Raw genomic sequence first — 14,113 nt, 5'->3', positions numbered from 1 at the left:
CTTTTCAATTTTATTGCTAAATTTAAAAAAGAGTGATTTGATGGGTGGGAAGAGAATTTGAAATATTGCACTTCTTTTTAGAATTTTCTAAAAAATATTTTTGAAATTATACATCAAAAGTTATAAAAAGTAAAAGAAAGTGACTTATTTAAAGGGAAAAAAACTTATAAAATGTGATTTATAAAAAAACACCGGAGGAGGTGCTATAATATATGTTTGTCCTCGATTACAAGAAAACTTTTAAAGTATTTACTCTATTTCAAATCATAAAAAACTTTTAGATAAAATCACACATACTAATAAATCTCATTAAATACATTTTATAATTTTATTTTTTAAAATAAAATATAAACTTTTAAAAATTTTCTTCATTTAATACTCATTTAATGAAACAATATTAAAGAGAGAGAATATAATAGGTAGGGTAATATGAAAAAGATATCATTAATGAAATCTTATTTTTATCTTATATTTTGAAATGTTGAATATCTTCCAAAAGTATTTTATAATTTGAGACAGATAAAGTATTTCGTTGTGGCAAAATATAGACAATTTGACAAAAATAAGATTTCATTAATAATTTTTTTCTAATATTATCCTTCAATTAGAGAAAAAATTGAAATGATTATAGATTTAAAGTTATATTAAATGAAAAAAATTAAAAATTTATATTTTGATTTTGAAAAAAAAATTTATAAAATATCATTATTGAGTTTTATTGACATGCGTAATCTTGCCTCTTCTTAAATTGTTGGAGTGAGGTACAATGTACTAAAAATACTTTAACGCCTTTAACGATAAAATAAGAATATTATCATCAAAGAGTGTCTTAATTTTAAAGTCTAAAAAGATTAAATAATATAAAACATTTTTTCCCTGGAGCAAATATTTTGAAACAAAGAAAATGCTAGTATTTGTTACTCTGTCTGTTAAAAAATGAAAGGTATTTTTTGAGAAATTTAATGTTTAAAAATGTAAGGCATTTTAGTCTTTTGAGGTGTAATTAATTCCTTTTTTTTTAAAATGCCCCTATTGATAGTGACTTTATATTTATTATAGGGTATTTAATAGGGATAAATATAAATAGATAGGGTTAATTTAAAAGTAGATAACTATTTTATTAAAAGGTGAGATTTGATTAAAAATATTTTATATTTTTTAATGAAAGGAATAAGATATTTTATAAATGCTACACGAATATGTCAAAATCACTTACTTCCCACCTAACGAATAATTAATGATTGGTAGTATTGAAGAAGGGTTAGGTTAAAAAAATTGACATTTTAACAACCTAACTATTTTTTTATATTCATGTGTTTTAATTAAAATGAATTCTATTTAAAGGGAACGTAGTATATTGTTGCAAGAGCATCTAGATTTTGAGTGTCAAAAATTCATGCATCAATTATTTATTTGAAGAGATTAGGCTACTGTTAGAATAATCCCAGTTTGGATTCAGTGAGAATTTGGAAGAGATTAGGCTACTGTTAGAATAATCCCAGTTTGGATTCAGTGAGAATTTGGAACTGCGCACCACTTGTACTATAAATATTTAGATCACGTTCTTTGATCAGACTGATTTGGTTTTGGCTATGATGACATCTGGCTATAACACAACAGTTACAAAAAGAGTAGTTTGGCCAGTTTGGTTTTGCAATAATAAATTAAGAATAGTAAGATCCAAGACTACTGTGGTTCGAAGATTTCGATTAGTTTGATTGGACGGACATATTTTTATAGTTAATTTAATAATCAAGTATCAAATCTCACCTTATGAAACCAGGGTTAATGGGAGGGATTGTTAATTACTCTCTTCGAGTACTTTTTACAGGAACCTAAAAGGAAAATTCTTAGTTCTTTTATGTGAGACACTATATCGCATATTTATTACCTCTTTTTAAAAACATTTTTTAGTGTTGGTTCATTTTTCAAAGTTACACTATAAGGGCTTAAATAAATGTAAAATTTAAAACTTCTTTTAATTTAAACATCTCCTTGATTCTTGTATTCGAAGGGTATTGTAGAAAAGAAGGGGAGGAGTATTTTTTAGGGAGCCCTATGCTTATATATTAGTAACTTTTGCCTACATATATAGGCCTGTTTGATATGATAGAATGATTTGTTATGAAATAAAATTAGGAATGAGAATAAGAATGGAAATGTGAATGAAAATGATATTGAGATTGAAAAGTAGGCTTGGTTGGATGGTGTAAAGATGATATAATTTTTATTGTATAAATATAATAATTATATTAAAATGCCAAAATACTCCTTTCAAGTGAACCCATCACCTGCCTCTTCTTCCTTCTCCTGTAATTCCTTCCTTCTCATTTAAAAAAAATTCAGAAACCAAATCATAATAGTAAAAAACAAGCTGTTGGAGAACTTGAGTGCCATGTTAGGTACAAACGTCACAAGCTTAACGTGATTGACAAGAGGCATTGCAATAGAATGGGGAAGACACAGCAACAAAATGGTGTGACACCGCTGTGATGTAGAACGAGTTTGATGACCCAACAGAATGGAAAGAGACAATATAAAGATCACCTGAACCCGGATCCGACAAGGAATCACAAACTCAACTTAGATATGGCAAACCCAAACCATATCTGGTTTGCTGATACAGATGAGAAAACCAGATCCAGTAGCGTCGCCGTAATTGGGAGGTGCAATTCATTGTCAATGTGCAGTTCTTGAGGGAAGCCATTCATGTCGTCGGTTGATGGATAAGGTGAAGAAGGTCAGATGGGGATGGACGATTGAAAGAAGAGAGAGAGAAGGGTATTCGTTGTCCATAGAAACTTTAAGTGAGGACATTTTGGATTAAAAAAAATTCATTCCCAAGAGAATGGACCGACTCCCATGATCAGCCGATGGAATGGCCATTACCTCAAATGGGTAACAGGCCATTCTAATGGAATGGCTACTCCAACCTACCAAACAAGGGAATGAGCAATTTTCACCCCCATTCCAACCTATTCCGCCCTACCAAACACAGCCTATTCATATTTGCCTACATGGATTCCGCAAACTGATTGGAAATTTAATTTCAAAGAAAATTCAATGCATACCAGTGGCGTTTTGACCAGATCAACTCTTGTATATCAATGTAAAGTATACTTTGAAAAATAAGACTGCTGAGAGAAAAACAAGTATTGAATGTCAAACCCATTCAACTTAACTCATAAATTTGGACGACTTACGTATCTTTTAATTAGAAAAAATATATCTGATGATTTATTTCGAAGTTTTCCTGATATTCTGTATATTTTAACCAAGAAAAAAAAAGTATACGATATTTGCCAAGGTCATGAGATCGAAGTTATGTAAATGGCACCATTGAGACAAGTTCTAGTGGTACATTTTTCTTTTTTTTCTTTTTTTTTTTTTTGAGGTGTTATCATTAATGCATGCCGGTATATATTGTCCTTGCAGGGGTACATTCTGAAATCGACTAGATCCACATGAACTTACAATAACTACATTTCTACCTCTATATCAGTATCAGGGATTTCAAGTACATTTGCATGACAGGGATCTAGTAAATTTTTTGAGGTTAGTTTTTGTTCTCTTGAGATCTTTTAATTTTTTTTAATTTATGTTTTAGACTCATGGATTAGAGGTTAATTACTTTTCTAGATTTTGGGCAACCAAAACATTAGTTTGATTCTTCAAACCCCATCCAAGGAAATCACGGAGATTCTTTCCTTAAGATCAGGAAAATCATCATCTTCAGGAGTCACAAACATTAAACATAGGTCTCAGAACCCTGTAATCGAAGTCTATTATATTGGTAAAGTCAATTTCATTTTTCAATTATATATAATATCACGTGATCGAGTGAATGATGCATATATTTCCACTAGCGTTGCCCCTGAAACCTTGCTACTTTTCAGCTGAGACCAAATTATTTTCGTTTTTAGTAGTATTTAATTGATAAATTAATATCTCTTTATTAAGCTATAGGGAGTTATTACATGTAAATTTAACCTAGACCGTAAAAATATGTCAATTTTTGTGCCCTGTGGGGAGTTTTTAGCTTGACTATGTAAATTAATCTCTCTTTATTAAGCTATATATAGCTCATTAGTGTTTATAGGCCTAGAGGTTGATGATTTAGCTTCCACTTGAGTTATGTATTTGTAATAGATAAGACCCTATAAATATGAACGCGTGTATGAGGGTGAAAAGAGGAGTCACATCTGTGACGAATTAAAATAATTAGACATGGGTGTCCTGTATTTCACGAAGTCTGAAAAATGAGCCCTGTGTGTTTGCAGCTCTTGAATGTGGTGGGGCTTATATAAATTTTATATTATATATTGTTTGAAAAATCGATATGACTTTTTGAAAGAAGGTGATGGAAGATTATATAGTTCAACTTTACCCAAATCTAGTCGTCATGAGGATATGGGGCTTCATTACATAGGGATGTTTGTTTCTACATAAGAAAAGACATTACAGACAGAAATATTCCTCCATGCAAAAAAAGAGAGAGATATGACTATATATATAAATATATATATATTTATATACTCATTAAATCTAAGTATTCTTGTTAAAAAGGAGAAAAACATAACATTTGAAAAGTTTTGGTGAAAAATGAAAAATATTAATTAATAATCTTATATGTGTAACTTATATATATTAAGAATCAAGAAATTATTCTAAAGGCTCCTTATAATAGAGAACAGGGAGAGTATAATATAACTTTAGGGAAAGGAGATGAGGGTCATTGGGTGGGGATGAGGACGTGAGGTAGCTTTGGTGAAAATGAAAAGCAATTTATACATTTGAGCAAGGCAAAGGGGGGAAAAAACAAGGACCTTCCCATAATGCTCTCTTTGGTTTTGGGAATCACGAAAGCTATTTTCCCTACCTTTCTTTTACGTCTCTATCATTCTTCTCATTCCCTCTCTCTTAATTCTCTCCCCTCTGAGGCACAGAGAGAGAGAGAGAGAGTGGGAAGCAAAGTCCTTTTTTCCAAAGTAATATTAGGATACGAGACAGCAGTGGGGCCAAAACGAAAAGGCAATATAAATCACGAAGAGATGAAGGTTGGGACAGCTGTTGGAGACCATACTCATGCGTTGTAGCTTTGAATCCACAAAGAATGTTGAAATTGAACTCTATAATGGATACTCATCCCACTACATGCAGAAGAAGCACAAAAGCAAAATATAATATGCAGAATTGGATTGGATGTATCCCTATTCTCTCTCTCTCTCTCTCTCTCTCTCTCTCTCTCTCTCGCAAAAATAATATCTGTTTTGGAATTTGAAGGAGTCAAAAGGTTGGGTCTGGCAGAATCATCGGAGACTTTCATTCCCCAATATATTCTCTCTCCCTCTCTCTCGTTTGCTTTGAGAAGGTACCACACATACACACACAAACCAACACTATATTATAAGCACAATAGGAGTAGTTAATTCCGTAGTCATCATCAAGCAAATTTTACATAAATCAACATTTTCCCATGCATACATATATTTTGTTTACGATTATTTATACGACGACATCTTAATTTCTTTTCTCTTCCTCCCCTACACGTATGACCGGCCTCCGGGAATCTTGCTAGCTTCCCATTTTTAAAGTCGTTATTAAATTCCCCTATTTTTTATTTTGAAAAATAGAAGACAGAGAACAAAAAGCAATATCCAACTCTATAATGTATTCTTTTTCTTTTAATCCCAAATTCCTTTTTCCCCAACAAGTCTGATTTGCATCTTTCTTTTGACTCTTATTGCCATCATCACTCAATTATTGCTGTAAAGTTCAGAATACCCTCTTCTGATGGGGTTGTTCACCTTCACGCACACTCTCTCTCTCTCTCTCTCTCTCTCTCACACGCACACACAGAGTCAGCGAGCATTCATGCTCTCTTTATTTCTGCTGTGCTTTGGTTTTTTATTCTTTGCTGTACTCTTGTTTCCTTTTGCATAACGTTTCCGCAAGCACTTTCTTAGGGCAGTTAATTTTCACTTGTGGCTTCATATAGTTCATGGTAAAAGGGGAAAAAAAAAAACAAGAAGAAGCCATCCTTTTAATTTATTTGGACTATTGTGTTTGTCATATATATCTCCTTTCATTGCCACCCACACTGCCAAATATGCGGGGACCAACCATTGGTTAGCTTTAATTTTCTATTTGGCACACAATGTGTTCCTGTGACCCCTAAAGTCAATCCCATATGCCATCAGCATGTATGGTTTCATTATATCAACAGTTGCTTTCATCAGTACCCTATGTGTGTGTATTTATACAGTGCTTTTTGAAGGAGATGGGGTTTTTCTGAAAAATAAATATCCCCACCTTAGCTTGGTTTCTCTGCCACCTTAGATATTGACTAAAGCCAGCTACGTACAAAGAGAGTACCAATTAATTTCTTTTGGCAGAGAAGGGCAGAAGGCCACCACATTTATTGGTCTTACTGTTATAAATTTAACGTGTACAGCGTTTACCATTGGATGCTCTTGCTACAAAAAGTAACTTTTTTCTCTCTTTATATACTAGTATGTATTACTAATTGTTGATCTAGTAAGTACAGGGACGGTAACAATAAGTGTTTTTGTTATATATATTTTTTTTAAATGTACATGTTTCCGTATTGCTTATTTGGTGAGTTAAATTTCGCTAGTATAGTTGTCACAATTCTAAGAGTTATTACTTACAATTCACTCATGAATAAGGTTTTTTATATCACTATTCACTAGCAATGAGGTTTTAGGTTTTAGCCTACATTCTGTTAATTGTTGTGATCTGATCATAAGTTTAAAAAGAAAGCTTGTCTGAAAGGATTAATTTGTTGGGTTGAAGAACTTCTCACATTTATAAACTTCACTTTATTTGTGAGGTTCACCACATATGCGAGTATATTGCAACTAAGCCTTATTTGTACAAAGGAAGAGTATGAAAACCCATTAACTCTCTAATGTCCCATTTGGTATGGTGAAAATGAATTTAATGAAAATAAAAATAGATATGAAAGTGAAAATAAATATGAAAGTGGAGTTTAAAAATATTTTTGGAACGTTTATAGAATTGAGAGATCATTTTATTTAATATTAGTATTTAAAATATAGAAAGACTAAAATGCCCTCGTCCAAAAAGAAATTGCTCCAACCCAGATTAAAATCACCCTCAACCACTGCTCGAATTTGCATCCATCGTGGAAAAAGAAAAAAAAAAAACCAAATCCAAGAAAACAACAATATAATGAATCAAAGCCAGAAAACAATCAAATTAAAGAAAAATTTGGTGATGAACTATTGAAGAAGCTTCTTTGAAATCAAGGCTTGGCCAGGCCATTGAATTTGTTTCCAGAAACAACTATCTATACCATCAGAATACATTTGGTTGTGGAACTCACTTAGGGTGAGGGACGAACAAAGAGATAGAGGGTGAGGAGTTGTGGAAGTTACAGATCTATAGTTGTCATCCTCACCAAAGTCGATTAGAGAAGAAGGGGAAGAGGACAAAGTGACAAAGGGCGGCGGAAGTGGAATCGATGGTGTCGATGGGCTCAAGGAAGACCAGCGTCTATGGTATCATTGCTGTTGGGTGGGGATAGTGTCGTACGTTGTTGTTCAGTGCAACACGAGTGTCAACGAAAATGGTGGTGGGGTGGGGATGTTGAAACAAGTGGTGGAGAAGACGAAGAGAGCAAGAAGTTGAAGATATCAGAAATGGAGAAGACAAGCTTCAGCCAGAGATTCACGTCGTCATCGTCTTCGATTGCCGTCATTGCTGATGTCATCATTTTTGACAAGGCCATCGTCCATGCTAAGGAGGTCACGACCAGTTTGACGGGAAGGGTGAGAAGAGGTAAACGAAAGAGGACGAGGTAAAAAAATTAAAAAAAAAAATTAATCTTTTAGTCTTTCAATTTTTAACTCACTTTTAACTCAGTCTCTCAACTATAACTCGCTGCAATTCAGTCCCTCAACTTGTGATTTACCTATGACTTGGTCCTTATTTTTTAATTTTTTTAACAAAATTTTTATCAAATAAGAGGGATAAAAAAATATTCATATATTATTTTAAAATACCCTCTTCTTATTCATTAATGTGAGATATAAGCTAACATGAAAAAAAAATTAATAAAGGTTAAGGGACTAATTTGTAAGTGATTTAAAAGTTGAGGGACTTAGTCATAGGCGAGTTATAGTTGAGGGATAGAGTCACAATGAGTCATAGTTGAGGGATTGAGTTACAAGTGACTTAAAAGTTGGAGGACTAAAAGATTAATTTTTTCAATTAAAAAAAATTATGAAATTGTAAAACTGAGCTTTTCTTTTGGAAATCAATTCCATCATTTCTATTTGTGGGAATGACTTCCACATAGAATTGGCTTACATCATACCAAACAAGCCAAAATCTAATCTCCACTATTAATTTCATTTCCACCCTCCTCAATTCAAGCATACCAAACAAGCCCTAAGTAGTACTATCTAATTAAAAAAAACTATTTGAAAAATTCAAATAATTAATTAATTATTGACTACTATAATTGAAAGGGACCCAAAAAGAAAAAGGAATTTTAATGGGAGTTAGGTAAAAACAAAGGTGAATGGTACTCCCATTTTGGTGTTAGAATTATGAAGATGCCAAGCTTGTCAATGGTGGCTTGTGCTATGCTGGCTTTCCTGTCTGTGCTTGGCCATGCACATTTGGGGTCCATAACTGTCACTTCATATGAAAAATCATGCTATTTATGGGGTCTTCTGTGAAACCGTAGCTCCATACATAAATGTGAACGAATCTCTTGGCCAGAAATTTATTTTTGTTTCGTACCGTTTAAATAATTGATGCGTGTGTGTGTCATTCATTTTTTTAAAATAAAAATAATCATTACCATATGAATATATTTTTATGGGTAAAGATGTATTTTTGAACCCTGAAGTATTCTCTAAAGAATTATGTCTAGCATCTTAAACTATTGGTTGGAACAATTTTATCTTTAAAGTAATTAAAACAAAGTATTTTTATCCTTTCTATTAAATTCTGTAACGGTTAATGTTGGAAATTAGATGGCAAAGGCAAAAATAATTAATTTTAATTACTTTAAGATAAAATTATTCTAACCAATAGTTTAGGATGCTGGACGTTCATCAAAAAATATTTTAAAAATAAAAATGTATCTTTACCCTATTTTACCATGATAGCAAGATTTATATTTGTTTTTGTGTCTGTGTGAAATGAAAGATATATGATTTCTTAAACAAAAGCTGGATGGTTGCAAAAATATTTTAAAAGAACATAAGTATTATTATATGGTGATATGATTGCAAAATGATCAGAGTCTATGACTATTGCAGCTGCAAAACACACACACACACGATCTGGGCGTGTGTGTGTGAATCATATCGATCAATTATAAGGGAGATGGAGTGATAGAGATCGTGTGAATCTGACAAATGAATCTCTGTGGATAAATTAATAAATTAATCTTTTTATATGTGTGTGTATTTCATTCATTTTCTTAATATATAAATTAAATGTACATACATATCTATGGTGATGTGAATCCATGTAATAATTAGTGAAACCTCAACCCTAGGTTTTAAAAATTGGATCCAACCACCTGGTTTAACTGGTTTGATGGGATTGGTGTTGCAGGAAAAATTATCAAAGTTTTAAAAATCGAACCATTCATTGAACCGGACTAGCTACCGATTCATGGTTCATTAGTCCAACCGTGGTTGAATTGTGATCAAACTAATTGATATTAAATTAATATATTTTTAATTTATGTATCATGATTAAAAAAAATATGTGCAAATATTTATATTTTCCAAAAAAATATTAATAAATGCTTGGTGAAATGATATATTGTTGATGAATACATGAATAATATTAATCATTCTTGGTTGTTCTTTATTTCAATTAATTTTTTTAAAATTTTAATTAATTTAGATTGCTTTTAAGGGAATCGGTTCGTTCGGCTTTTTTTTGATTGTTGACTGGTTTTTTTGATTGTTGACTGGTTTTTTTGATTGTTGACTGGTTCCCTTCTGGTCGACTTTGAAGGGCCAACTAAATCAGACCAAGAGCTAGTTCCCGGTTGAACGGCCGGTTCAGTCCAGTTTTTAAAACACTGAAAATTACATAATCACTGAATCATTTGAACCGGATTTTTTTATTTTTTAAAAATTAAATAGTATTTTAAAACTTTGTTTTATGTATTTATGCACATTATAAGCATTAAAAAAGAAAATAAGGTGAGGTAAATATGCAAGAAATGCGCGTATATATATTATAAAATTATACTTAATTCTTAAAATAATTATATACAAAAAAAATTTTTACATATAATAATTAATTAATTTAATTTTACATATTATATTTTTACATTTTATCTATACTCATATTATAATTCAATAATATTAGTTATTTTCGTTTTTTTTTGAAAAAAAAAATTTTATTGTATTTTTGTTATTATTTCTTGTCTTTCTCATTTAAAATAACTATAATATATTTAAAAATATTAATTTAATCATAACTGATTTAATTATAACACAACTATTAACCATTGAACTAATATCTTATTGAATTTGATTCAATTTTTAAAATATTGTACTTTTAAAATTATATTATATTTGAAAAGAAATTCTGTAAATGAAAAGATGGTTGGAAGTTGAGATAACAGAACTCATGGCCACTTATGTAAGCCACCAGCATGTTCCCATTTGGCCCTCATTCATATCAGTTGTGGGTCTCACCACAGATCCTCATCCTTACTTACAAGCAGGAACAAAGTTTTTCAGAAATTGAAAAAAAATAATTATTAAATTCACTCGTTCTAATAAAAACATCTATTGTGAGATATGGGTTTTCATGTAATGCCAAAAACTATTTATTGTAGTCGTTGAAGTCCCATTTTTTTAAGGAAATTTAATTAAAAAGCATATCTTTTTTTTTCCTCTTCAAATGGCAATATTGTCTTTATCAATTTGATGCTGCTTCGTACTTTCTTTATCATAATTTATTGGAAACATTAAATTGTGTTAAAAAAAATTACTCCGTATATTTATATGCATACATTATTTTTAAGTATCCCAATAAAAAATCATGGTCAAAATAATTATCATTAAGCTGTAAAAAATATTGTCATTAAAACATTATCTTAACTTAAGTGATAATTACCTTGAGGTCAAGATATTTTGCAGTGTGCGGATAATTTTGGTCCCGCAAAAATTTGAGGTCTTGAATTGTCACAAAATAATCATTAACTTGTCTACTTCCCCTGTGAATAGATCAAATCAAAGTGGGGGCAATACACATTCATTTGCAGTGCATGATACTTCACTATCATTTTTTGTGTATGGATCTATATTGGCTATGCATGCATGTGCATTAAGTGGCATCTACACACACACACACACACAATATCATTTTAGATCAAGCATAACGAGATCTCAAATTCAAAATTCGTGAAAGAAAATAAATCATATTAATCTCATTTGAAGTTGATTATTCTCTTCAAACATTAATCACTTGAGATGGCTGTCATTGAAGGGGGGAAAAAGATTCTCTATAATAATATTTAAGAACTACATCCATCATATTTTATACAATGTTTTTGGAGTGACTTGATATCCCATAATATAAGCTGTTCTGAAAAAAATTCATTAATGAAATTGATATTTTAAATTGCATGCATTAAATTGATATATGGAATTAGTATTCACAATTTCACCAAAAAATATCTTGTAAAATGAGGTGGAGGTACCACAATAGAAGAGAGTGCCACAAAATAAAAGTAGCATGGAGCCTATTTTATTTATTTGCAGTAATTTAGTTATATATATATATATATATTACAGTACGATAATTTATTTATTCCTATTAATTGTTCGCAGACAAGCCAATGGAAGAAGTGTGCAAAAAGACTTTTCAAAACCAATTGGAGAGATGGGACCCCTTTACAGATAATTCCCCTTAGAGAGGGAAATTTGAATAGCCAGACGTTCCAAATTCTGAATTTGACTATTCATTCTTATATTACCATCAAGATCAAGAATATTTTGTGAATGTCGTGACTATGAAATTATATATAACCTATTCTCCACATATATGTCTCTAACTAACTGCAGTATGATATTAGTTTTTTTAGTTAGAGGACAAATATTTGGAATTATTTATTATTCTTCTCTCAATTTCCTTAACGTACGTTGACCCACCTGGGGGGGGGGGTTGGGCGTGTGAAGAATATATTGAAACTAGATATATAGCGTACTTAAGCTTGAGAGTCAATGATTAATCAAATTAATTGGTTTTTCAACGATTAATTTATGATACAAAAACCATAGGCCCTAAATCACTTTGAAATTTTGGCCGGCACAAATGTTAGCGGTTAAGTGGATGTTGGATTAATGTACTACGTGCATATATACGCATTGATTAATTGTGATAAGGAAGTGAGAAGTTACAGTGAAGCAAATATGCGAGGTAATTTAACTTTTTTACTACTTTTAAAACATAGGGAGAATGACAGATAATTTTCTTTGAAATAGACAAATAATAATTTGGCCTCATGAAAATAGGATAATAATAGTGAGGTCCTAAAGGACTTTTTTGAAGTTAAATTTCTGTGTATAATACTCCTTTGCAGCTAATTTTATATAATTTATAAGTTTGGTATAAGTATTCGCAAATTTGGTTCTATCATGACCAAAATAATTTAGGAAACAACAACTTTATATTATCAATTTTTTTTCAATTAGTAAAGTCCAACTAATTTATTATATGGTTTACAGGTTTGGTTTAAGTATTAGCAAGTTTGATTCCACTAATGATTAAAATGATTTAGAAAATTATAACTTTCAAGCAATAAAGTTCAACTAATTTTTTATTTTTGACAAATTTGATATAAATATTTAGAAGTTTGATTTTATCAATTACTACAATAATTTAAAAAATCAAAACTTTCTAAATTGTGATTTTAAAGTAATTTCACATATAAATTTAATTTAAAAAAAAATTCCTTAAAACCTTACTATCATTATCACATTGTGGGGGACCAAATTATCATTTCCCTATTTGAAACATACAAGATCATAAATATAGTTCATCTAATATTGTAAATACAATTTTTGTTTATTCTTTTTAATTTTTCACATATTTAAATAGTTATTTTTTTTCCTCTGTGAATTACAGTGTTTGCATGTTTGAACGATAAGTACTATATAATATTCCAAAAGTTTTTAAGTCATGATCTTCATTGCATATTGTGCAGGGAAAAATCAACTCTTAAAAGTAATTCCATGATCATTAATTAAGCCAAGAGATAAAACTATTAAATTTGTTTTTGGGACCTGCAGCTAGAACTATTATTTGAAACATAGAAGATCCTACTTACTTACATGATGAATTATTGACTTATCATATCCCTCTTAACAAGTAGAGTATGTTAATATTAATAATTAATAGGATTAATATGTAATTTAGACCCTAAACTATATGTCTAAGGGAAATTTAATTTATTTGAACAATTAAAGTTAGTGCAATTTTGCTCATATCGTTAATTTTCAACAAACATCCATCAAATTTATTTGAAAAAAATTACACTTTAGATCCCAATTTGATGAATGTTTGTTAAAAGTTAATGGTGGGGGTAAAGTTACCTCAATTTTAATTGTTTAGGATTCAAAATATATTTTTTAAAAACTATAAGGTTCAAATCAACCTTAGACCTATAGTTTAAAATTCAAATTACATATTAACATATGGTAATATGACAAATTTTTCAAGATATAATAACAATAAGGAATTAAAAAAAGGTAAATGATGATGATGATGATGAAACTATTGTAAATTGTAATAATGAGTAAAATAATTTTTGGTAGAAATTATGGTGGATATAAATTAGATGGTGTCGAGTTAATTTTGTTTATTCTTGTTGGATGGAATTTTGATAGGCTATTAATGGCAATAATAGGAGCGTAACAAAATCTTTCGCTATAAGCGTACTTTCATATGTTTTTCTTGTTTGGTCTTTGATGTAATGAAATCTCATAATAATATTAATAAAAAAATATTACCATTCTTTGTTAGGGAAAAAAATCTAGAATAGATTCCTCTTTATACACTTTTTCCTCTATCTCTTTATTTA

Source organism: Prosopis cineraria, unplaced genomic scaffold (assembly GCF_029017545.1).
Source record: "Prosopis cineraria cultivar Desert tree isolate PC_DT_omini unplaced genomic scaffold, ASM2901754v1 PC2, whole genome shotgun sequence".
In the NCBI taxonomy this organism is placed as follows: Eukaryota; Viridiplantae; Streptophyta; class Magnoliopsida; order Fabales; family Fabaceae; genus Prosopis; species Prosopis cineraria.
The sequence above is the reverse complement of the archived record's forward strand: the minus strand, read 5'-3'. Positions refer to the sequence as shown.